Source organism: Melopsittacus undulatus, chromosome 3, assembly GCF_012275295.1.
Source record: "Melopsittacus undulatus isolate bMelUnd1 chromosome 3, bMelUnd1.mat.Z, whole genome shotgun sequence".
Classification (NCBI taxonomy): Eukaryota; Metazoa; Chordata; class Aves; order Psittaciformes; family Psittaculidae; genus Melopsittacus; species Melopsittacus undulatus.
This window is the reverse complement of record NC_047529.1, coordinates 70273389-70298673: the sequence shown is the minus strand read 5'-3', so window position 1 is coordinate 70298673 and position 25285 is coordinate 70273389. Positions and strand designations below refer to the sequence as shown.

The 25285-nt window shown below is 37.6% G+C and overlaps 1 protein-coding gene across 3 annotated transcripts in view; it reads right to left on the bottom strand.

The window, feature by feature from the left end:
• AKAP7 (A-kinase anchoring protein 7) overlaps positions 1–25285 on the bottom strand; it is an 87186-nt gene that overhangs the window by 23411 nt on the left and 38490 nt on the right. The gene's annotated exons all lie outside the window — the stretch shown is intronic.

Here is a 25285-nt window from a genome sequence, read left to right as displayed (position 1 = left end):
GCATTGCCAGATGTTAGCAGAAATACTAAAAGTTTACACAGATTCGAGAGGTGACTGGAAAAATTCTTGGAAGAAAAATTTATTAAAGACTTATAATTATCAAGGATGCCACCCACTTCACAAAGTCTAGAAGCTTTGAACTGCTGCAGCACCAGGGCTGTGTTTTGAGAAAACACCTTCTTAAGTCTGCCCTTTCATAATGGTTTTATAAAGCACCCTGTGCCTATGATGCTGAAGAGAGGGATCTTAAACCTCATCCAGAACCATTCTCTTTTGATCTTACCATAACCATAACTTGTCTACAAGTTTTCCAAGGTTATACCTGTATCTGAAGAGAACAAAGAGGGATGTGAAATACATACTGTGCGTGGATACAAGATGCAAGCAAGTAGCTGTTCAAACTTAATAACACAGCTTAGCTTCCATTTGTCCATACTTTGGTGCATTTCAGTCATAGGCATCTCTTAATTTCCAAATTCCTTTCCATTTTCCTATTTTTTCTTTAAACAATGAAGATCAGGTAATAAGTTGAGGCTGAATTCAATCCAGACTTGACGTAAAATAGATCTAAATTCAAATTTTAATAAGCGCACCATGAAAGCAGTGAGCAAAACGAATACATACTATGTAACAGTACCAGATAGTATAATCCACTACACCTTTTGAAACTATGCTGTACATGAAATGGAAACATTTTCTTACTGAGTAAGCAATGAAATCTCAGCAATTCAATAACTGGTATTTGTCAGCTCTGTTTAATTTGAAGAACCTCAGATGAAACAAAACTTACAGGAAGACCATAATGAAGTTTGGACTTTTTCATCTTCACTGTCACCAAAGCAAGTCAGGTTGCCTGGCAAGGTGCTGTTTGCTGCAAATGCTTCTCTTTATTTAATGTACTTTTTGTTTCTCATACACAATAATCACATGATCGTGATTTGCACCTGCATGTTTGCTAACCAGGATAATTTAGTGGTGATAAAAAGCCCAGGTTAATTTCTCAACACAATTAGTTTAAAGGCCATCATGATAACATGACAGGAAGGTAAAAATGGATGTGAAAGTCATTCCCTTCCTCCTGTTCTGTGTGCCCAGCTTCAGATGGCCTGTCTGACGGGGCACAGCCACGCTGGATACCCAGCAGCATTTCCTCCCACTGCCCAGAGGGAGAACCAGGTGAGGCAGAAGAGATGGAGGGGGGCCATGGGACTAGCTAAAAGGAGAGCCCTTTCTTTTATCTCACTTTCCTCCAGACTGGGCTGGACTGCCAGAATAGCCAATCATATCCACTGTGCTCATCACATACTTCCTCCGTCTCTCAGTCTTTAGGGTGTCTCAGTCTATTTTACTCACCAAGGAACACTGGTAAAACAGTGCCACACCTACTTTTTCTCATCTCAGACACCGGTCTCTTACCTCATCCATAGCCAAACCTTGCTTCAGATTCCCACTGCCCTTCAACTATGCTTTTTGTTCTTCCTCCACTCTCAGGGGTTTGTGCCACACCTTTCAGTTGCTACAGGCTAAAAGCACACCTCTTCCAAAAGCCTTTGTGACTTTGCATGCAGTGCCATCTCACGAATGATTTTTTCGACTACAAGCAGTTCGAGGTCATGCTATGCTAAACATTACATTCAGTGTATATTCCATGCACTCACAGGAGCTCATATGAAGAAAGCTGGTGCATGACATGTAATGCCAGAAAAGTTGAATAGCAATGCAGAGAGGGGACTGAGAGAAGCAGGACGCAGAAGAATCGATTGCTTTTTTGTATCTTGTATTCTGTGTCAACAGAACAAGCTTAAGAACAGTTGGTATTTGTTGTCTTCACCTGTTCTGTATATTAGAACTGAGATGCACTAACTACTTGCTTTTCTATAATGGCTATGTGATTAAAAAGTTCTGAAATGTAAAAAAATTCCTAGCCATTTCCCCCATGCAATACTTGCAACATTTACCCTCATACCATGACCTGTGAAGGAAAGATATTTTAAAACAGCCAACTCATTTTCTTGAGGTTTTCTTCTAGATTTCTTGCACTACTGGTGTACACGTTTACTTTTTAAACGCTCACTTTATTTATGCCTAGGCAGATTTTCCTGAGTATCAAGAGTGAAAGATAAACCAGATCAGAAAACTGGATTTTCTCGCCTACAGCTAATGAATTACATATATTTAGTTAAAACTCATTTCAGACACAATGTGACAGAAATTTGGCTGTATTTTCTAGAAGAAAGGTTGAAAATATTTCACTGAGCAAAAAGTCAACAGTAAATATTTTATTGTGTAACCAAACTTAGGACAAACATCATTTTCAGCACATAATTTAACAGAAACAACATTCCAGCCAAATTAGCTAGCTTGATTCAGTGCACCAAAGGATAAGGCAATTGGAACTGCTTCCTCTAATTCAACTTGTATTTACCCAACTAAAAGCAAAACCAGAGATACATACTTGCTAGTCACTCCAGGCACTACCAGATGAATACACAGAGATAAAGTGTAACTATTACCTCACTCATCTGAAAACTGCACATCCAACCAACACCCAAATGGAAAATGTACTGATGGTTTCCTTCACTATCCCTCAACATTGCCACCAACAAAATATCCATTCTATCTGTTGCTAATGACCATGTGCACCCCAGCATCAAACCGTTCTCTTACTCTGAATTGCACTTGTGAAAATTGCACTTGCATTTCGTCCTTTTTCACCTCTTACTCTACATCACACTTACCAAAAAAGGAAGATTAAAATGCTCACTTTGGCTACATTTGCACAGAGGAATGGGCTGCCAAGAACGCTCAGAAACAAAATCAGACATGATGACTTATCTCTATTACGGAGAAACCTTAATCTGCTTAGTGGAAATGCTGCCCGATTTGTCTCCACCTATCCCCACCCTTTCCCTAAAAAGCAAGCGGTTAATTTTCCAAGAGGAAACCCCACACCCCAGGAACGCCGCCCGCTCCTATCCCCGCAGCTCTCCCCTCCCCGCGGCGGCAGCTGCCCGCAGCCGCTGCTGCCCACTTACTGATTTTTTCCTCCCCTCTGGAGAAAGGGAAGCAGCAGAGCTGGCCCATGGCATTTACTGCTCTCCTCTTCCTCGACCCCTCTGCGTGCACCGCAAGCTAGAGCTGCAGATCAGGCTGTAGTCCGTGCAAAAACTGCTTGTTCTGCTCGAGGAGAAGCGGGGGACCCGGAGCGAGCGGTAGGGCCGGCCCCGCCCCGCTCCGCCCCTCGGCTCCGCTCCGCTTCGGCACCGGCACTGGCAGCCCCAGCCCCGGCCCCGGTGGGGGACCGGGCACCACTCACACCCCGCGCCCTCCTTCTTGCCACGCACTGTGTCTTAAGAGACAGCTGCACGGTCTTCCCTTGCTCGCCCTTTTGCTATAGGAAGGATGGGCACTCAAAAAAATCGGCACCCTGTGGCCACATTAAATAAGGCACCGGCCGGTTAAAAGCGACAGTGTGGCCGGGCGCCGCCTGACACCACAGTTCCCCGCCCCTCCCCAAAAGCGAGCTGAGAAAGGAGATAAAATATGGTTAAGTATATATTAAGCATACACATTAAGTATTTATACTTAATAAAGGTGTTCTGGTTTCCCCCAGAAACAAAACTGAGATTGTAAAACTGAGATTGCAAGGAAAAAGCTCGTGGAAGAAAGATGGGGAGAGCCTTTTTAGCAGGGGCTGTTTTGACAGGACAAAGGGTAATGATTTTAAACTAAAAGAGGGGAATTCAGAATGGATGTGAGGAAGAAATTCTTCACAATGAGGGTGGTGAAACACTGGAACAGGCTGCCCAGAGAGGTGGGGCATGCACCATCCCTGGAGACATTCAAGGCCAGGTTAGATGGGGTTTTGGACAACCTGAACTAGATAATGTCGCTGTGCACTGCAGGGGTTTTGGACTTAATGACCTTTGAAGGTCCCTTCCAACCCAACTATTCTATGATTCTATGGAGTGGCAGGAGGAGCAGCAGCCCTAGCAGGAGATGCTGAGAAACAAACTGGGATTATTGCTCCTGGATGAGTGGGGATTCCATACCCACTACAGCAGAGACAGAACTGGTCACCTTCAACTCTGGTCACCAGCCTTCCCTCCCAGCAGGGTGTGTGTTACAGGTATGGGGGGTGAAGGTCACCTGGGGGTGTAATAATCTTTGTCTTCTCTCAGGTAATAAAAAACTAATGGAATGCAACACCAGTAAGGAGTAAACTAGTGATTAAAGAAGAAAAATAATCAAGGAGTCAACATTACCCAACACAGTCATTAATTACTCGAAGTAAATAAGTAGTAAACCACCTAAGAATGGAAGCTTGGCACACACAGTGAGACAGAACAGCAAATGAGCACAGCCTGAATGGCTTGTTGGCCAACTGGGTCTATTCATTCAAAGTATGTAAATAAAACCAAATGTAAACACATGCATTTTGTTTAAGTATTCTTGCATTCACCAGAACCAAAAACACAGGCTTTCTACCTATTGTGTGTTCTGGTTCATTGAATTTCTAAAGGAATTAGACAAACACTACTGGGGTGTTCACAGGCCGGTGGCTATAGAAGCATCCTTGCAGGGTAAGCCAATTGTGAACATCCCAGCTTTTGCTGCAAATAGCTGTCATCACCAACTGTTCTGTTAGACAACAAAGAAAGCACATGAGGTATGTTGCTGGGAAGTAGCTCTTTGGTGTCCTGTGAACTCCTATGGAAGACTGACCCACAGTAAACCACTGAGAAGAACAGCTGCTGGATGCCCTGTGGCTCTTGAAAGCTGAGCTCATACTGCAATTTTTCCTTCATTGTGGGAACTAATAGAATCTGTCACTTCTACCTCGATGTGTATTTCTGCTAACATGTAGATATTTAATATTTTGAGACTTCTATATCTGTTTAATTTACCAGAAATTTGCCAACAATTCTTAATATTATTGCTGTAATGGGCAGACAATACACACACATACAGATCATTAGGCTACTAACAAACACATGCACATATGCCTAGAAATTGTGGGATTACAGTCTAGAAAGTCTGCACACAATTTCCTGCCCAGGAGATCCAGGAAAACCATGGTGTTTCACTGAAAGACCATCTGCATGCACTGGAAAAGCAGCCTTTCATGCCTGCAGTCACTTTGCCTTTGAAAGTGGTATTTTTTTTTTTTGGTGTGTTCAGAATGCTAAAAAAAAAAATGAAAAGAGAAGAAACCAAATCTAGACATACTTTCCATTAAAAGACCTACTCTTGCACACCTCCTCTGATAATATCTGTAGGTCACTGATACATTTTGAGTATTGATACATTTTGGGTATTGAATGTAACAGAGGGCCTGTGACAGCAACGGCTCTTGACATTTAATATTAATATGAAGGATGGATAAAGCATGTACTTGTTTTCCTTATCACACTGATAAAATAAACAATAAGATTTAGATGGCTTCTTCTTATATTCTTCTTTGTATACTAAAGAATAATGTTTACAGTTGAATAAAGAATCCATTTATCACAAAATGAGGGTATGAATTCTGCTACTATTAACCTGCATTTTTATAGTGCTTTAGTTTGTATGACACCAATAATTTCACCAGTAGCAGAAATTCCCCACAAAAATGTCTAGTGCTTCATATTCAAACTACAATTTGATTCACAAAATTATATGTTCGTTTTCCTACATGTAAAGATCTCAGACTGGAGAATCCTATGAATATTTCAGATTTCTTACAGAGATAAGTCAGCTTATCTAGGAAGGACATGTATAATATATTTAATATATTTGTAGGGCATGGTTCCCTGTGAAAACAGAACTCTCTTTAGTTTAAGTATATTCCAATACTAACATGCATTAAAATAAGACTAAGAGGTTGTAATTTTTTTTTTATTCTTTTCCATCACTACTCTATTATTAACAATACTTAAATCACCTATTGTTTTAAGAAATACTATCTTCCAGCAGCAGAAACAAAAAAAAAAACCAGGATGGTATGCAAGTTTTTAAAATAACTGTAACAGTTATTAAATTCTATATTCATAGAAATTCATTTCAGCTGTGCCATTGCCTCACTTGAGAAGATGCTGGCAGCCTAACCAAAAGCAAAAAGGAAAGAACATGACCCATATTCTACAACATCAGTGAATTAAACATGAATACTACAGGGCATAAGTGAAGCCAGTCATCAAAGCACAGAGAGACTATTTCTAAGAGTGAGCAGTATCTTCCATTCTGCTCAGGGTCAAAATGAGAACACAGGCAACATTTTAGGCAAGAAAACAAATATTCTCCACCAGCAAAAATTAAAAAAAACCCAACCAGAAACAAACAAAAAAAATTACAACCATTCAAGTAATATACCCAATAATTTTTTTTGGGTTTATGTAGGCATAATCTCCTTCTATAGGCTGATCACATCTACATAGAATCTAAATGAATATAAAACTCCCAGTGTGGTCTTTTGACAAGCATATTTAACAAAGCAGCATAGGAAGCATAAAGTCCTCCTGTACTTAAAACCAAGCATCCTTCTGTTAAAACTACTGTTCTTATTGATCACTTTCTAAACAGTCCTGGCAATCCATGAATGTCAGACTGACAATACTCTACTAAGGAATTCTGGAATAGTCATAATCAGTGACAGATCTCTTTCATCCATCTACTAGCCATCTTTTAGCTAAAACTAATTTTAAAACACATAAGCACAGATGTGGATACAGGGAAGAAAAAAGAAGATACAGGGAAGAAAAAAGAAGATTCAGGGAAGCTAATGGCCTTTTAACACTGGCTAGATCAATGCACATTCTCTAACTTGAAAGATACAGGTAGGGACCATGAAGTCAACAGAAACATCCAGAGCTTCATCCACCTTAAGTCCATTGTAAGTATTTGGGCATATATTTAGTAAGAAAAGCAGCCCTGATCCCATTTTCAGTGTTTCACTAGCTCAAGGTCTGTAGTATGTTCCATTTGACATCTCTTGAAATTTTGGTTAGATATACAAAATACATTTTGAGAGAAGTTACAGCACAGTGTCACAGCTCTCAGCTGTTTCAGGTACATAAGTGTGACTGGATATAGAATAGTAATAATTCTAGCTATATGAGGCCTAAAGAGCCAAAGTATTATTAAAACTGAACAATCCCCAAAAAACACCGGCATGTATTTTGCTGGAAGGTGGAGAAGCTGGAGGGTACCTTGGGATTGAAATTAAGGGGTAGAATGTTTTCCAGGTGGGGAGCAGCAAGGCACTGTCTGTTACCAAGGATGGATAGCACTGTCTAGACTAGCCAAGACAAACTGGTGTAGAACCAGCAAACAGGAATACTGGCTGCCACCAAGCAAAACCTGTAATTTTGAATCTTGGAAAATGTCTCTTTTCAGAGTAAATAAGGACTAAGAGAAACTAAAAGGTTTTCGTTCTAAGCAGAGGCAATTTCAGCCTTCTTAAGGCTCCTGAATATTGTTCAGCTGATGCAGAAGAAACCTAGCAAAGTTTTTTTTAGATTATGCTTGTGGTGCAAATCATGTATAAAGTGGGTGAGGCAGAAAAGCTGATCTGCATTTCAACTTAAAACTATTTCTGCACTTAAAACTTAAGCTGTTCTGAAGCCTACATATATAAACACACATACATGCAGAGAGTGCAAAAGACAGTGTGTCACTGTCAGTGTTGTTTTGGGAGCACCTACCAAATCAGAATTACAATCCTGTCCTGGGTTCAGCAGTAGCAGTCATTTTTCTCCTTCTTAGTAGCTGGTGCAGTGCTGTGGTTTTGACTTTCAGCCTGAGAACAGTGCTGATAACACCAATGTTTTCAGTTGCTGCTCAGTAATGTTTACTCTGACCAAGGACTTTGTGAGTCTCATGCTCTTCTAGGGAGGAGGGGAAGCCAGGAAGAAATAGAGATAGGACACCTGACCCAAACTAGCCAAAGAGGTATTCCATACCACAGCATGTCATGCCCAGTATATAAAGTGGGGGGCAGTTACCCAGAAGGGGTAGATCACTGCTCGGGTTGGGGTGGGTATCGGTCAGCTGGTGGTGAGCGGTTGCATTCTCTTCCCTTGTTATTTCCCTTATCATTATTATTATTGGTGGTAGCAGCAGTGGTTTGTGTTATACCTTAGTTACTGGACTGTTTTTATCTCAACCCATGGGAATTATATTCTTTCAATTCTCCTCCCCATCCCTCCGGGAGCCAGGGGGAGGAAGAAGGGGGAATGAGAGAGCAGCTGTACTGCTGACTGAGTTAAAACCATGACAAACCCCCATCTAGAATTAAAACCAGGGATAAACAAGTCACCTGTTGGACTCCTCAAAATTCAAACATTTTCCTACTGTGTTTGGTGGTGCAGACTACACTTCCTTTTCTTTCTGATACTTGGTTTGTAATACAATGTGTAATTTCTCAAATTTTCAATTGTGTCCTTCTGAGAACACTTCCAAATTTTTTTTTTCTGGAGAAAATGCTTAAATGATTAGACTAAATTACTTTTAAAGTATTTGATTTTCTTATTCTCCAATGGCTTAAAGATATTCCTAGAAACATGCATTATAAAGAAAAAAATGATACTGAGTTGGCATTTGCATTGTAAACCAGAAGTGCCTAATTTGGTTCTGCTTTTTAATCACATTAAAATTCTTCCAGGGAAATCTCACCGCTAATATGTGTTTTACAACACTGCCTTCTAGAGAGAGAATCTTGCTTTTATTCACTGTGAATCGCTATTTCTGGAGTTCCATTTGCTGAACGCGTTGTACCTTCACAGCAAAGGCTGGGGCACCAGCCACAGATATGCCTGTCATCTATTTTAAGTGCAACCTCAGGGCGAGGCTCAAGACCAAATCTGCCAACTGTCTAGCCCGTTACTGTCAGAAATACATTCAGAGTTGTGTTTAGAATAAGCCATTGAGCACCTCTGGGTGAAAACTGCAACTATATTCAAGGTTTGCGGAGTACACATGGCACACTTCTTTGCAGAGTGGACGTGTCTATTTGTGGTGTGTACATCCAAGGTATCCCATCTAAACCTGCAATGATTTTGCCGGAATGAGTGCAGGTGTATATGATGGACTTCATAGTGGACTCCAGCATATATGAATGTGTTCCCCTTGACATATGATGGTTGCAGGTAAGTGACAAGACAATGACAATGCGAATGCTGGGGCAAGGTACACCTCATATTTCAGGGTCTTCCCAAGGCTCACCTTACAAGGCTAAGCCTCTGAAGTCTATCAAGCATTCATTCAATTCAATTTTCAGCTAGTTCATGTGAAACATTATGGAATGTGTAAAAGTTGGAGGACAAAAAAATAACCAATACGTTAGCTATTGTGAGGGAAAACCTCTCGAAAATCACAAACAGAAACTGAATGTCTTATTTTATACAAATTATCAAATGCCCTTTTTAAAAAAAATAGTGCAATTTAAGTCAAAGCAAAAATTTTAGTATTTATATACTTTTCCCTTCTAAAATTTCAAAGGTGAATTGAATAGTCGAGATAATGAAGGTTGAAAAGAGGTATGTTCATGGCTTGGCAGTCTCTCAATGATCCTGCCAAGCTGTAAGTAGCTGGAGACAGCTAGCATTGTCCAATGACGGCTTACTGAGAGAACCTGTTAGAACACCAAAAAAGTTTTAAGGAGAATATGAAACCTCTCCCTTACTTTCAACTTCTTTACTACAGCAAAATAATTATTTCTTTTTCTTATGTGTATAAAAATTAAACAAGAGACAGATGTGGCAATGGCAAGGCTCTAATGACTATGTCCTGGTATTTACATTGGTATAAACCTTAATTTCCAACAAATTATTACTATGATGTTGTAACTGCCTTTTTTTAAGAGGAATTCCAACATTCCAAAGCTGCTGTTTTGAACAGTTTCTTTACTTCCCTGATGGCGTTTACCATTTTTAAATGCTTATTTTGAAGAACTAGAAAGCCTGGCTACCAAGAAAAAGAAATTAGAGATCTGTCCTTGTCCTTCCTTCTCTTGACAAATTTTTACACTTAAAATAAAATGCAATATGAACACAGCACAGTGAGATACTTTTTGCAATACATATGTATTATTGATCACATGGTAAAACTTGCTTTCTAGAACACTGAGTGTTATGCATAGCCTAGAAGGAAAATTCTTGCTAAAAAAAAAACAAACAAAAACCCAAAAAAACAAAGAGTTAATTTTCCACTAGAAATTAACATTTTTTTAAAGGCAAAACCAAGGTGACTACTAATATTCTTTCCCTTCAAAGTTTGTCAATAAAGTCAGTGAAATGCACCGTCATTGTACCACAGTGTGTCAGGACTGCTAGTGAACTAGCAGTCAGTATTTTATTGCTGATGTACTGCTCTTCATTATCGTTCTATACCAGAATTTTTCTGGGATTTGGATCACTTACGTAAGTTGGCTCACTGACTGTGCCCAAAATTTAGCTGGCATAAGGTTGCACAAGGAGGTCAGGATTACAGCCCCCTTTCCATTCCTGTTGCAACACTCCTCAGTGTTGCAATTTTTCTCCAGTCTACATTGGAGCTCCACAGACTGATTTGTTAACTTTCTGAGAATATTACAAAGTTCATTTTCTCCTGCTTGTTACAGCTGTTGGTAAGAATGCAATTCAGGACAGAGTTGAGATTTAAGGTAGTCCTTAATTCTCATTTATTTAAGAGGTACTTGATAGTGCAACAGCAAAAGACTCCTTAAATGTGTATTTTTACAGTCGGAAAAAAAAGTAAATGTTGCACAGACAGTTGCCCTATGCTCTTTGAAGCTCTGGAAATCAGCAGTAACAGGTTATTTCTGATGACTTTCTGGTGACAACAAAATCCTAGCATTTTGGGTCAATTTTTGATCTTTTGCCCTTTTACTCTGCTATGCCAGTGAAAATGTGGTATTTGGTGCTGTGCAAATGAATACTTAGCATTATAGAACAGACATGAAGGGATGGACGCTAGTTACTGTGCATTACAGCTGTTTTTAAGATCGTATCAAAGGCTTTTCATGAGTCAGCAAAGGAACCCATGTGAAACTTGTAATAAACACAGCAAATGAAGTTTTGATGTTGTCAGCTGATAGCACTTGATAGATTGCTGCACCTTAACATGGTTCACTGAAATCCACCTGTGTGCTGTCATCTGCTTTCATAAACAGCATAGCTAACCAAGGAACACACATTAACCAATCTGTTTGTTCAGATTATAAAAAGAAATATATATTCTGAGAGAAAAGGATTAACCCTTGACTCCCTTTCCTTTGAAAAAACATATTTCACCTGTAAGACTTCCAGTAAAGGAATCTCTAGATTTGAATATATCCTTAAATACATTGTTTTCTTTCACAGCCAACAGTCCTTTGAAAAAATGAGCCACAGTAAGAAGAAGGCCTGTGAATGGAGCAGTGGGGAAAAAAGGATGCTCTGATCAGTAACTAGGTACACTAAAGAGAACCCTCAATTTTAAGTGCTTGACATATGGCACACATATGAAACATGCAAAATGTCAGATTAATGACCAAGACTGATGCCCAGAGGAACTCTAGCTTCCTCCACAACAGTGAGATGGAAAAGTAGCTTAGTCTTCTAAGCATTTAATTCTCCACCACTGCCAGGGCTTTGAGCACTGGCAGCAGGTAAACAGCCTTGATCCATGCCTGCACCATGCACCTGTTAAGACTCCATAGGAAAGTCATCTTTGCAGCCTACCTAAACCCATTCAGCTCAGCAAAGGGCCAGATGGGCTAACAGCCCACACTATAGCAGAGATCAGGCTAGACTATGGAACCATCTCTGGCTTTGTATTTCATGCAGCTTCAACAGCTACTTTTGAGAAATTCAGCAGTCTCCACCTTGAGTTTCAAACAGAAGTCAAGTACGGATCATTCAGGCTGACCTCGTTTTAGTTGTTCATGTGCAGCACCATATCTTTCATGCACCGTGTAATTTCAAGCAGTATGTACAAGGTTAAACCCGTATCTATGCCAGCTAGAACTGATACGCGGTGTACAATCTTTTGCGGATAGCAAATGTGCTAAACTGTTAAGCTCTGCTCTGAGTATACTGGTGAAACCAAACTCATTTCAAGAAAAACTTTGCTCTCAGTCCTTTCTTAAAAGACAAAAATGGGGCAATGGAAAATATTTCAGGATCCAGCCCACATATATTCTAGATTACTGCAAACATTTAGTCAAGGAATCATTTATTGACTGTAATTTTAAGAAGCTGTTTCTTTCCTTCTACTTTTTTTTTCCTTGCTGCTTTAATTTTCACTATAAAAAGAAAAACAGCATGGAATTCGAAGCGCTCATTCTCACAAACAGGCACAAAAATGTATTCATTATTAACGCATCTTTGCAGCACGTGTATTGAATAATCTGCATTTATCATTTGCAGGTGACCACTTAGCATATGGTCTACCCACACATCATAAACACCTTACCAAAGGATTGGAAGTTGAATAACTGCTGGTGTAATTTTGACTAATAGGTTTTACACTGCCATGGCTGCCTGCGTGTGATTCTATCAGCTGGAGTCATCATCATGAAGAGAAGTGCCAGATAGTCTCTACTAAAAGATCAGGACAGGCAGTAACACTGACTCATTTCTTTTGGTCTTCTGCTCCAAGGTTTTCTTGAGACCAAAGCAGAAAACTCATTCTAAATGTAAAGGAAAGGAGAACTGGGAATGTCAGCCAGCTTTTGCTTTCTCAGATGACTGAACTCCTTTTGGTTAGTCATACACAGATTCTAGTTATTCCTTTTAGATATTCTTCTTCAAAAAACCTAAGTAACACACAAATCATGTCCTGCTCCAATGTTAACAGTTACTTCTGCAGGAACCCAACCATTCTTTTTCTACAGATCAGCAGCCTCCTAATTTTAATATTGATTTAAACAAATAGTTTTTCCAGTGTTCTACTGGTCTCTGACTCCAGATGATATATTAGAGTTCATTAAAATCCTGTAAACCTAACTAAAATACCCAAGAGACTCAAATGTGAACAGAGCATACTTACAAATTTAAAATTAACACATTTTCAATTTAAAATAACACAATTAATTAAAAATAAACACATTTTAAAATAAACTCATATCAAGAAGTTATTTTGTAAGTCATTATGTATAAGAGTATTGACAACAATTAATCTATGTTATGTATAACTGGAAGAAGCAAAACGTAAAGTAAGAACAAGTGAAACAAAGCTTGTGCATTATGATTTTCTATTACATTTCTATAAAAAGATGTAGAAGTGATGTCTACTTAATGTGAAGTTGGTAACACTGAAAATGTATAACCTGAAAGCCCTCCTAAAAACCTATGGAGTCACAAGTGGGCTAACAGCTAGGAGTCATTTACTGCATGGTTCTCAAAAAAACCCAACCAAACAGCTAGCACTACACCTTGTATCTTCATCTAAAAACATGAGTTCTTTTAACCTCAGGTTTTAAGATCTGTGAGAAGAAAGTGTTCTGGAATTTTAGTTTCATATATAAACACCTATTCAATTTGTACAAAAATTATATCATTGTGAGAAAAATATTTTAATTCTTCACAAGGAATTCAGGAATTGGGAGCTTTGACTAAGATGCTTATATTAACTGAGTACAACATAAGTAACTGAGTGAGCATATTTCAAGGATACAGTGATATTTATAAAGGTCAAAATAAAAGGAAAGTGTTTCTGCATTTGCTGTCAGAACGAGAGGATACAATATCTACTAAGTGAAATAACAAATTCTTTCTCCCTTCCTCAATGTATTGAAAAATATTTCTTTACAAAATGTACTCATGTATAATCAGGTTTTAGATTAAGTAAAATGGTTTCCTTTGTTTGCTCCGGATCCTGTTTCTTTCCATTAAATTTCTGTGTACTGTACAAACTACAACTGTGTTTCCCTCCTGGAGAAGGGAGAGAGACATCTGTTTTCATCCTTAGCAACAATAAAATATGTTTTGGAGATAGGAGAAATCACTGGTTATACCTTCAGTATATGCTGCTCGGATTTTTAAATTCCTGGTTTATACTAATTAATAAAATAGGATTTATCTACTTATTTTATTTACAATGTTAAACATGAACTTTTTATTTAAGTGCTAATTCAGCTTTTATGTAAGAATGCAAAAGATAGCATAGCTTGAAAAATAAGCTCACATGCAAAAGACAACATCATATGACAATAAAAAAAGATGCTTCTTTAAACGGACATTCATAGGCATGTCAGTGTATGAGACTACCCCAACTGTTTTCAAAGAGAAGGAACACGTCAATGAATCATGTACTAGCAATACATGAAAAACAAACATCTGGGCTGTACTCAGTCCAAAGCCTATCACAGGGAATCTACTGTGCAACTAGTAGGAAGCAGCTTTGGTATATGTCAAGGTACAACACAGGTCCCATAATCAAAGGCTGTCCAAGCCCACATTTATACAATGCTTTTCTGGTGTGATTTCGATTAACCTCCTCCTTGTGAACACCACCCACTTCTGTGGCTAAACTGATTAAAAGGTTTCCACCAAGAAAAGCGCTGCTTAAAAGGAACCTTTCATATGTTATCTCACAGTAAATACCAGAACTTATGCTATGTAGACATGCATGCCTGAGCATATAAACCAGCTGTTCTGTATATTTCTGAAAAGAAATATAAGAGAAGCCCTGACTAGATAACAAGATAACTACAAGACAACTGTAAGATGTAAATGATTGAGATAAATTAATCTGAATTATGAACTGGTCATTTGCCACGGTGAGCAGCTCCAGAGAGGAAACCTTCAACACTGGAGCAAGGGGAAACACAGTGTCCAGAGCCTCAGTTCTGGGCAGTGAGAGCCAGAAAGGGAGCCTCAAGTTCTCAACAGGATCTGCTCAGGGGCCGGTAGCTCATCAATTTGATGGATGGACCATTCAGTGGATAAAGAATTGTCTGCACACAATGAGTTCTGGTCTGGTTCAGTGTCCAACTGGAGACCAGTAACAAGTGGTATCCCTCAGGGATCGGTGTTAGGACTGATTTTGTTGAACATCTTTGTCACTGACAAGGACAGTGGGATTGAGTGCACCCTCAGCAAATTTGCTGATGACATTATGTGGTTTGGTTGATAATGCTGGAGGTAAGGGATGCCATCCAGAGGGACCTTGACACACTTGTGAGGTGGGCTGATGCCAACCTCATGAAGTTTAACCATGACAAGGGCAATGTCCTACACCTGGGTCAGAGCAATCCCAGGCACAGCTACAGGTTGGGCAGAGAAGAGATTCAGAGCAGCCCTGTGGAGAAGGACTTGGCAGTGTTGGTCAATGAGAAAATGAACATGAGCCGACTTCAGTGTGTACTTGCAACCCAGAAAGCCAACCATATCCTGGGCTGCATCCAAAGGAGCGTGACCAGCAGGTCGAAGGAGGTGATCCTACCCCTCTACTCTGCACTTGTGAGACCTCACTTGGAGTATTGTGTGCAGTTCTGGTGTCCTCAACATAGAAAGGACATGGAACTGTTGGAACAAGTCCAGAGAAGGGCCACGAGGATGATCAGGGGACTGGAGCACCTCCCGTATGAAGACAGGCTGAGAAAGTTGGGGCTGTTCAGCCTGGAGAAGAGAAGGCTGCGTGGAGACCTCATAGCAGCCTTCCAGTATCTGAAGGCGGCCTACAAGGATGCTAGAAAGGGACTCTTCATCAGGGACTTTAGTGATAAGACAAGGGGTAACCAGTTAAAACTTAAACAGGGAAAGTTTAGGTTAGATATAAGGAAGAAGTTCTTTACTGTGAAGGTGGTGAGGTACTGGAATGGGCTGCCCAGGGAGGCTGTGAATGCTCCATCCCTGGCAATGTTCAAGGCCAGGTTGGATGAAGCCTTGGGTGACATGGTTTAGTGTGAGGTGTCCCTGCCCATGGCAGGGGGCTTGGAACTTAATGATCTTAAGGTCCTTTTCAACCCTAATCATTCTATGATTCTATGAATCATAATAGAGATATTTAGAGATTAGCGTCTCTCAATCTTGGGTACTATGTCAGGAAAAGAAATTACAATGTATATAAAAGAGAATTCACTGATAATACAGATCACAAAGGATTAAACATATGCTTTAAAAGAGTACATTCATAAGTAGGTATATTTGCCATGTAAAATAATGATTACCTTTACTTGCTTTCTTGTGAAAATAATATCTCTAATATTAAAGATACACTAACAAGTCTCCTCTTCTCACAAAGGTTGTAGAACATCCTAATCAAACGATGCAAATTTTTAAGATCCAATGGGTTTTGTGTTTACAGGATGATAGATAGGTATGGGAAAATTATAGGGCATGCCTGCATTTGAAAGTTAAAACAGATTAACACTGACTGTGAATTTTAAAGTACTAAGAGCTGTTTCTGAATAAACCCATATGTGAATGCTCTTATTTTGGAATAAGAGTGCTTTGTTCCTGTTCAGCTTGACCCACTTTCCAAATGTATTTAATTAGGAACAGGTTTATGTGTAAGAAAGCCTTTTGTTTGTTCTCTTTATTAAAGCAGTGAAGTTCAGTATCTAGGGTTTTGGATTCAAAAGAGCCTAAACAATTAAAAAAAACAAATAAAAGAAACAAGCTATGTAAACAGTGCCTAGGTATCAAAATGCAATTGTGACATTTTCACTGTTTCCTTAAATAAGTGATTTCAAAGGTAAAAGGGTTTTTAAAAAGTTTTCAGTCAGAAACTACTTTCACCTGTAATTCATAGGCTGTGGATGGTTAATCAAAATTCTTTAAGACAATCTGCTCTTTGCAAAACACAAAGTTACAATAGAGGTTTTTGAAAGTATGTGCCAAAGGGTCTACTGTAGTATCTCAGCACTTCAGAAATTGTGCTATTTACCTAAAGTAAACCCATGCAGTCTAGAGAAGACAAGAGAAGCTTACTCTTCCAGTACTCACAGCTGACTCAAATCCAGGTGAACAGAATCTGATGCCAACTCAAGCTATCAAACTCAGTAGTGGGCCAACCACATATACTCAGATACCTGCATAGAATGCAAGCGGTCTGAATCCACACTCACTCGGAAAATATAGTGCAGGCGAGTTTAGAAATGCAAAAAATTGGAAGCCTAACTTCAGGTGTCTGTAAGTATGTCTAGCAAGTGTAGGTATGTACACCTGATTGACATAGGCCTGGTACCACCATATTGGCCACATAATCCTGACTTGGTGATGCTTGTGCAGAAATTAGTACATCACTAAACACTACAGCATCAGTCTAGAGATGTTTATTAAGCTTCATTAAGCATTGTCATCTCCATCTGATGCCAATGCTCCTTGGTTCCACAGCACAAGCAAGCTGGGTAACATACAGTAAAGTAATATCAGATAGTTTACATCATGAGTGGGTAACATGATTAACCTTGCAATGGAAAAATGAGTAATGTTCACACAAGATGAAAGGCAGTGTAAAAAAGTTATTTCTCATGCATTTTGCAGCTGTTTATTACTACCTGTAAATGGGAAGTATTGGCACTGTTCTGCCTGCAGTGGCTCTATTCTAAAGTATTTCCTCTGGTAAATTTTTAAGCTGTGGGGAAGGGGGATTAAGTGAGATGCTGGACTGTCCCCAACAGGATGGTTGACAAATAAGGGTCCACATGCAGACTCAGACATACTTCTCTAGGAAGAAATGGAAACTCTTCACTTATGTAACAAAGCAACGTGTTTTGAATTCATCCCAGAAAATTCTCCGTACTCCATGAGTGATATCCTCCAACTGTTCGTACCCAAGAGATCTTCCTAACTGTCCTATAAACGGAGCAAGGGTTCAGATTTCTCTTCTGTCATTAAAGCTTAATTCAGATCATGAATGCTTGGTCTTCATTTGAAAAACAGAAGATCACATACTCTGTATTCAGAAGGTACTGTGATGGTCCTTTCTGAAGTGTTTAAGAACAGATTAAAACTTTAAGTAATTTGGCAGGCTACTGTTAAGACAGTAATGCTATGTTTTAGCTTGTGGTTTATGTTATCTTACTCTTACATTCTATTGCTTCCATAAGAAACAGCCCATTGCTGCTTTTTAGAAAATAAGAAATAACACCATATGCCACATCAGCGATGCTTCTTCCAAATCTTTCACATTTTACCTTGAAATTATTCCCACTTAAAAGAAACCACTTTTGTCAATATTAGGGGCTTCCAAAATAGTTTTATAGTCTAGAATAAGAAAACTACTAGAAATGAAATTATTCCATGTTTCTATTTGTTGCTGAGTACTATCCTGAAAAAGAAATGTAGGTTGTGTTATTAAGCAAAACAAGCTCTTTTCCTCAACAACTACATTTTTATGTCAATGTCTGTATTACCCCTTAAGTACAGATCTCTACTGATCTGCAACCATGTCTTATTTTGGAATATCTCACAGAGATTAGGTAAGAAGCATAGTAGACTCTTTCTGTTTAACCATGCAGCATGCTGGATAAGCTGTTAAGATCCACAGTAATTATCAACAATTGAAAACTATACAATAAATACAGATAAACACAAGCAACAGCTTAGCTAGGAAAATTTTAAGAATAAAAAGTAGCTATCTTTTACTGATCTATTCAATGAAAGTATTACTTATTTATTTCTCTCCTCCTAGGTGGTCTGTTTACTTTCTGCAATTAACATTAATTAATTAATCAACATATCTTGAAAATAGTGGTTTACGTATTTTCAATGTATTTTTAATATATTTTATTTATGAATAAGTTAGTTGTTTGGACACCAAAGTCTACTTGGAGAAAAATGTCTTTAAAGCAGTAATACGTAACTTACAGAAAAGCTGCCAGACATTACTAACCTGCATTTTATAGCATACAATGTTATTTTGTGAGAAATCAATTCTGCTTTTTTATATACTCGACTAAATTTTCAGTCATGAATCACATTCTTCCTTATGTCAAATATGCTTTTGTGCTTTCCTGTCAGATTTACTTCATTAGTTTTATCCCATTGCCTGCACATATTTTGAAAGTAATTTGTGGAAAATCTTATTTTTACCTACTTTCAGCTACTGATAACAGCTCTGGCATGAAAACACATCACTGCTTCAAACACCTTTTTATTTAAAAATAAAAGACAACAAGTAGCCTTTTGAATAGAATTACATTATGTTATTTTTTAAAGAAAATTGCAAAAATTACTCTGTACAATAAAGCAAATACTACATACATCATAATGACAGAATCACGAATCACAGAAAGTGATGAGAAGTTTTTACTTTCTTTCAGTACTGGGAGATGAATGATTCAATTCTAAAGCTCACATTCCTGTTTTTGAAGCTCCCTGTCACTTTCTAATTAAAAGTTTGTTACACATTTGCAAACATTAAAACTCAAACTCCAGAACATTAGAATTTGCCCTCAAAACAATTAAATATTATTCTGAAATTAAAATTTTCACTTTCAAACCATGTTTACATTGGTTATTTCCCTCTCAATCAGCTTGTTCTCCTTAAACACACACTGAATGCATAAATACAGCTTTTAAGTTACAACCGGCATTACAAAATTTATATAAAATGTAATCTCATTATGAAAAATACTATACCAATGGTCAATTTTTCAATAGCAGAAAAATTCCAAATAAAGAAGAAACTACTCAGTGTAGTGATACAAGATACTAGAGCGTAAAAGAATATCCCTCAAGTTTTAATGTAAGACTAGTGAAAAGAAATTAATTAGGGGCCACTCTGTTATCAGTAGTGAATGGAAAGTATTTGATGTGTGTAACAAACTACTGGATCACCATTTTCTATTCACTGTCCCTAAAAATCCTGGCTTCTATGTTAATACCTAAAGTGTCAGTATTTCTTCGCCATGTTTAAAAGAATCGTTTTTGTAAGTTACACCTCATGACTCTTCTAAGAAATAGTGGTTTAGGGAAAGACTTTTCTGATTAGCACGCATTACCTGTTGCTTTTTATGTAGGCAGAGTTATTAAGCATACTGCATGCACAAAATTGCAGCAGCTGTGCATAAACTCAACACAAACAGTGAATTAATTAATAATTTTGAATGTTAAGAGATAGACCCTGGGAAGCCGCCCAAGACGTTTTTATCCAAAAGCTGTATGACTGCTATATTATTAATTAAAGTTTGGGAAAACTGCCAAAGATATGCAAGAAACTAAAGAGCAGTTACTCACAACCTAACAGAGTGGAGAAAGTAGAAGTTAGACTACAAATAGACTATCAAGGAAAGAAAAATTAAGATGTGAAAGAAAGAGACATAAGAGCATTCTGAAATTACAGAAGAAGAAAAACGGACATATAAAATCAAGGAATGACTGATTATATTAGAAGTGAGTTACTGTCATTAATAAAATCAATCACATGTAGGCCAAACTATCTGTAGACAGAGAAGCAGAACAGTATCTAAAGGAGACAAATTATAGTCTTTCTCTTCATTTAAGTCAGTGCCACTTTAAAAAGATTTCAAACTGGGCAAACTTCATATTGCAGACTATATTTGAACTCTCTTTTTCCATTATGCTGAAAACAAAATATTACTGCATTTTTTGCTTGACACCATGAGTGTATTTTTTAAAAAAGAGGAAACCAAGGGCTTTTGATGATCTACCCAACTATCATTTGGTTTCCAATTCTTTCCAGTTTTCTATTTCTTCTCAGTTTTTATTTTGAATTCACAGACAGATGTTATCATATCTATTTTGTGTTTCAGATATAGGTGACTCTTTTCTTCTGTTCTTCTTTCTTCCATAATTCTTTCTTCTCTGTGGGTATCAGCCAAATCTATTGCTGAAAAACTTATCTTCAGTCTGGAGAGCTCTTATACAAGGCACCACCAGGAGCATCTTCGTGACACGGGTGTTGAGCAGCTGCCTGGCTAACATCATAAAATGTAATGTGGAAGCATAAACTGCCCCATTAAATTCTAACTCAAGGTTATTAAAGTTTAAGTAACTGAGAAGTTACTTAAATTATTCAAATAGCCTACCAGCAGTAATCTGCAAGAATAAATTTTGTTTGTAACATGTTCCATTCGTGACGTTATTATCTCCCAACCCTTTCTCTTTTAGTTGAATATTTGCATCCTTATATACATATATAAAAAATCAGCTAGCAAGCTAATTAATGAATATTAACAACTGTTCAAGTAGTGCATCTGAGACTCACATCTTGCCTATGTCTGACACACTTTTTTTCAGATGGGATGAATGACTTTCTGTAGGTTTCCCATTTCAGGGAGACTGCAGAAGGTACCTTGATGACAAGGTCAGACTGAATCCTGAACTTGTACATACTAGTTGCACTGAAATGTAAATCAACCCAGTAGTGTTCTGCTACTTACAAAGGCAACTATTTGAAGCATTATTTGAGCAGCAAGGAACATCATCTTTTACCATATTACTGAACTGTTATCCAGATAAAATCGGTATTTGTAGTCTGATATTTCAGTCTCCATGTTGCTACTGCTAGTTTGCAATGGTTAAGGGAAACTGTAACAGCACTTCAACCTTCAACTCGGCACACATTCCAGATAAACGGGTTCTGGCTGTGCAGAAATTAAGACTAACCTGCTGGATGATTTCCACCAAGGAACAGACTTCTTTAACTTTTTCTACCTCAGAGATAGCAGAGGGGAAGTCTGATGCATAAACTTCTTACTAGCCACTCAGGAGAACCTTATCATAGTTTACAAGCTGAATATAACTTGGCATATCATAACTTTGTTTAATGTGTATTTAATCTTATTTTATGATACATTATTATAAACAAATTTTCTTAATACAAGTCTATTAAAATCTTCATGAATGGATTCTGAAAATATTTAAGTGAGATACATAATGCTAAAGGTATATTTAACATAAGAAGATTTACATAATGCTCCCTTTGATGGTCAGAGGGTCTACTCAACATCTATACCATGATCTAAAGCTCAACTCATTTCAGCATTCACTGGTCTTCCTTGGGATATAAGATGACATACAAAAGCTGCTATGGGGTGGGTGGTCTGAAGAAGGACACTTCGTTGGCTTACTATTTTGTCTGCTTTAAAAAATAAACTGAACTCCACTTTGAGGATGAAGCTTCCACATTATTGTCACTGTCACGTCAAATTTTTTTCCCTGCATGCAGATGCAGGGAAATCTTCCAGTGCAACTGTCTGCAGGGCTCTGCTGAAGACAGTGCATGCTGCTCTGTAATATACTGTCAAAGCCTGTTTACCTGCTGTGCATATTGCTGCAGGTCAGCAGGTGCTTCACATCTGCTTTTATTTATGCAAATCTCTTATGCTCCCCATAATCTGAACATTATTTTTAAATGTGCAGCTACCAAGCTATGTGTGATGCCACTTATAAGCAATTCTTTGTCATGTATCAATTTCTGCTTCTAATATTAGGTCTGATCTGTTTTGAGATATTTTCATCTTTTTAGATGCATAACACTCAAGTCTGGCCCAAACTGTAGCTAAAAAAAAACCCAACTAAATACTGTTTTTGTATTTTCCATGCACTTCAAGGAAACAAGATAACTGCTTGAGCACATGTGCAGGTAGAAAGAACTAGAACTGGATACAGTGTGTTGTCTGTCTTACTTCTCATTAACTCCCTCCCATGTTAACTTTAATGTCCTGGCTACCTGTAGTTACTAAATTAAAATTTAAAATTAGTTTTTCAAAATTCATTAAAATATAATTTCTTTTTAAATGAAATTTAAAAATAAGTAATTCAAACTTTGTTCCAATATGGCTATTCCCCTTCTCCTATTGGTGTTAGATAGATATATATTAGCACGCACACATCCAGAAAATTAAATGCATGTATTTGGGCAAGACACACCTATGTCCATATAGGACTGAGGAACGTGGTGTCCTGGTGTCCCCCACGACAAGTGGAGATAATAAAACTACAATTTGTAAATGTAGTGTCAGTGAAGAACACCCATTTTAGTCCTATGGCTAGAGAAAGACAGATGCAGTACTTGTGTGAAAATAATTCTAAGGACAATTCTGTTAGGACTGTGAAAATGACAGTTCCCTTAACTTCTTTACACACTGTCATAGCAGGATTGAGTTAAAGCCAAACAAGCATCTGATTCTTGCTTTGAATACCAGTTGATTGACTGCTGTTATAAACCATTTAATGGGACTCATATTCAAAAGACAGCTGAAAGACTGACTGTCTCATTTTAGCATTCTGAGATGTCAGTAACAAGACAAGTTCAAGAATAAGGACTTAAACAAATGTTTTGAAAAAACACTGTCAGTATCTACCAAATACAGCACTAATCAGCTTTTATTTAAATGAGTTATTTACCAAATTCCTTAATCAGATACATATTCCAAAATATTCTTATATATATTTGTGAACAGTGGAGCCTCAATTTCACCTAAATGAAAAATTTTATACCACATTATATAATCTTGTAATTTCCCTTTCTTTAAACATTTGGATGCACAGAACTAATATTTGAATGTATAAACATGAACAGAAGACATTAGTTATATACACAAATATAAACATGAGACATGCATAACAAGGTAATAAATATGATAATATATTTAGATAGATACATATATCTCACTTTGGTTTGGACTGGTCTGGATTTTGCAATAGTGTTGACACTAATTTAAACAAATATGCTACACTTTTTTTAACTCTTTACTGCTTTTGATTTGTTTTGTAACAGTCTACCTAAGCTAAATAAAGGTGGCCCTAAGTGCAAACAAAAGCATGAACAGCAACTAGCATTTTCAAGTGCCTAAGGTGTTTAAAGTGTTGTATAAGTATCTAACCACTAGTCCCCAAAATAGCCCTAAAGACAAGTGAGCACTTCCACCAGCAATACTGCAGCACAGGAAAACAAGTTATCTCAAGGCAGAAACCAAACCATAACCAAAGCCCTACATGGAGACCTGGAAGCAGCATTAACTTTTAACAGTGGCATTTCTGTAAAGTGAGTCCAAACAACAGGAATTTAGAAGTAGTACTAACTATTCATGAACATCCTTTGTCTCTACAATGGTGTTAGTTTTATAGCATTAAGAATTAAATGATTCAGATCTCAAAAAATAGCTGAAAAACAGCAAGTGAGGCACCAAGTTATAAATTGGTTATACAAAGTATAACAAGATATAACCTGCTTATTAATCAGGTATAATTTTTATGATAATGAAAATAAAGCCCAAACCAGTATGTGTTTAGGAAAAACAGAGTACAATGCATTATTCACATGTATTTCTGTCAACCATAAGTCTTTTAAAGTTAGATCTTTCCAACAAAATTAGCTCAACAAGAATAGGAGGTGCCTGAATTAGAATTTTCCTTTTATTTTATGCTCACCTTTAAAGGTTTTGCAGAATATGGGGATAAACACAGTAACTTCATAAAGTCTTCATATTCTTGAGATTTCTTATTCCTTAACAATGTATCTTCATAACAAACAAAAGTTTTTATCTTTTCTAGGTTTCTTAGTCCTTGAAGATGTATCTTCATAACTAACAGAAGTTATCTTTTTGAGATTCCTCATTAATTAAGGATGAAGAGAGGTCCTTCCTTTAAAACTGTTCACACAAGATTCCAGTGAAGATGTTTCTATTTGTCTGTTTGGAGTGGCAATAGTCTTGGAAGATATCCCTGACGTTGCATGTTTTGTTCTTTCTGAGGCTACGATTAGTCTTCTTAATGAGTATTTTCATTACTAAGGGTAGTAATGAGTGAGAGTGGGAAGCTGAAGTGGGAAACATTAGATCCACAGAATAATTTGCTTGTTGGAATGATTTTTGGTCAATTTAATTTTTTTTTATATTTCTGGCTACTTTCAGAAATCTGGAAAATGTTGCAAGGTATATGAGAACAAATTTATCATAGCCTTGAAGCAGGCATTTTATTGTTGAGCGTCCTTGTAAAAGATTTTTTACATTTCTTTCCTATAATTAAAGGATCCATACAAGAACAGATGTTCTCTTTTTCTTAAGTAGGTCACAGTTAAGACTTCGCTTTATTAAGATTTATTAAGACTGTCCATATTCTTGTTGAGATGGAGCTATTGCACACTGAAAACATACCAAATACAGTTTTGCTCTATTTCTAAGTTCTATTTCTAAAGAAAAAATACAAAGCTAAGTTTTCACATGAACTTTTCGTATGCATTTCAGTACCCCATTGTCTTCCAAACCTTTGACATGACTGCAGAAAAAAAAATAATCCCCAAAACGTAACACCCAAACTGTACCAATACAAAGATCTAAAAATACAAACTGGCCGCCAAAGACCATGACCTGTTCCTGGCTATAAATCTTGTCTTTTAAGACTCA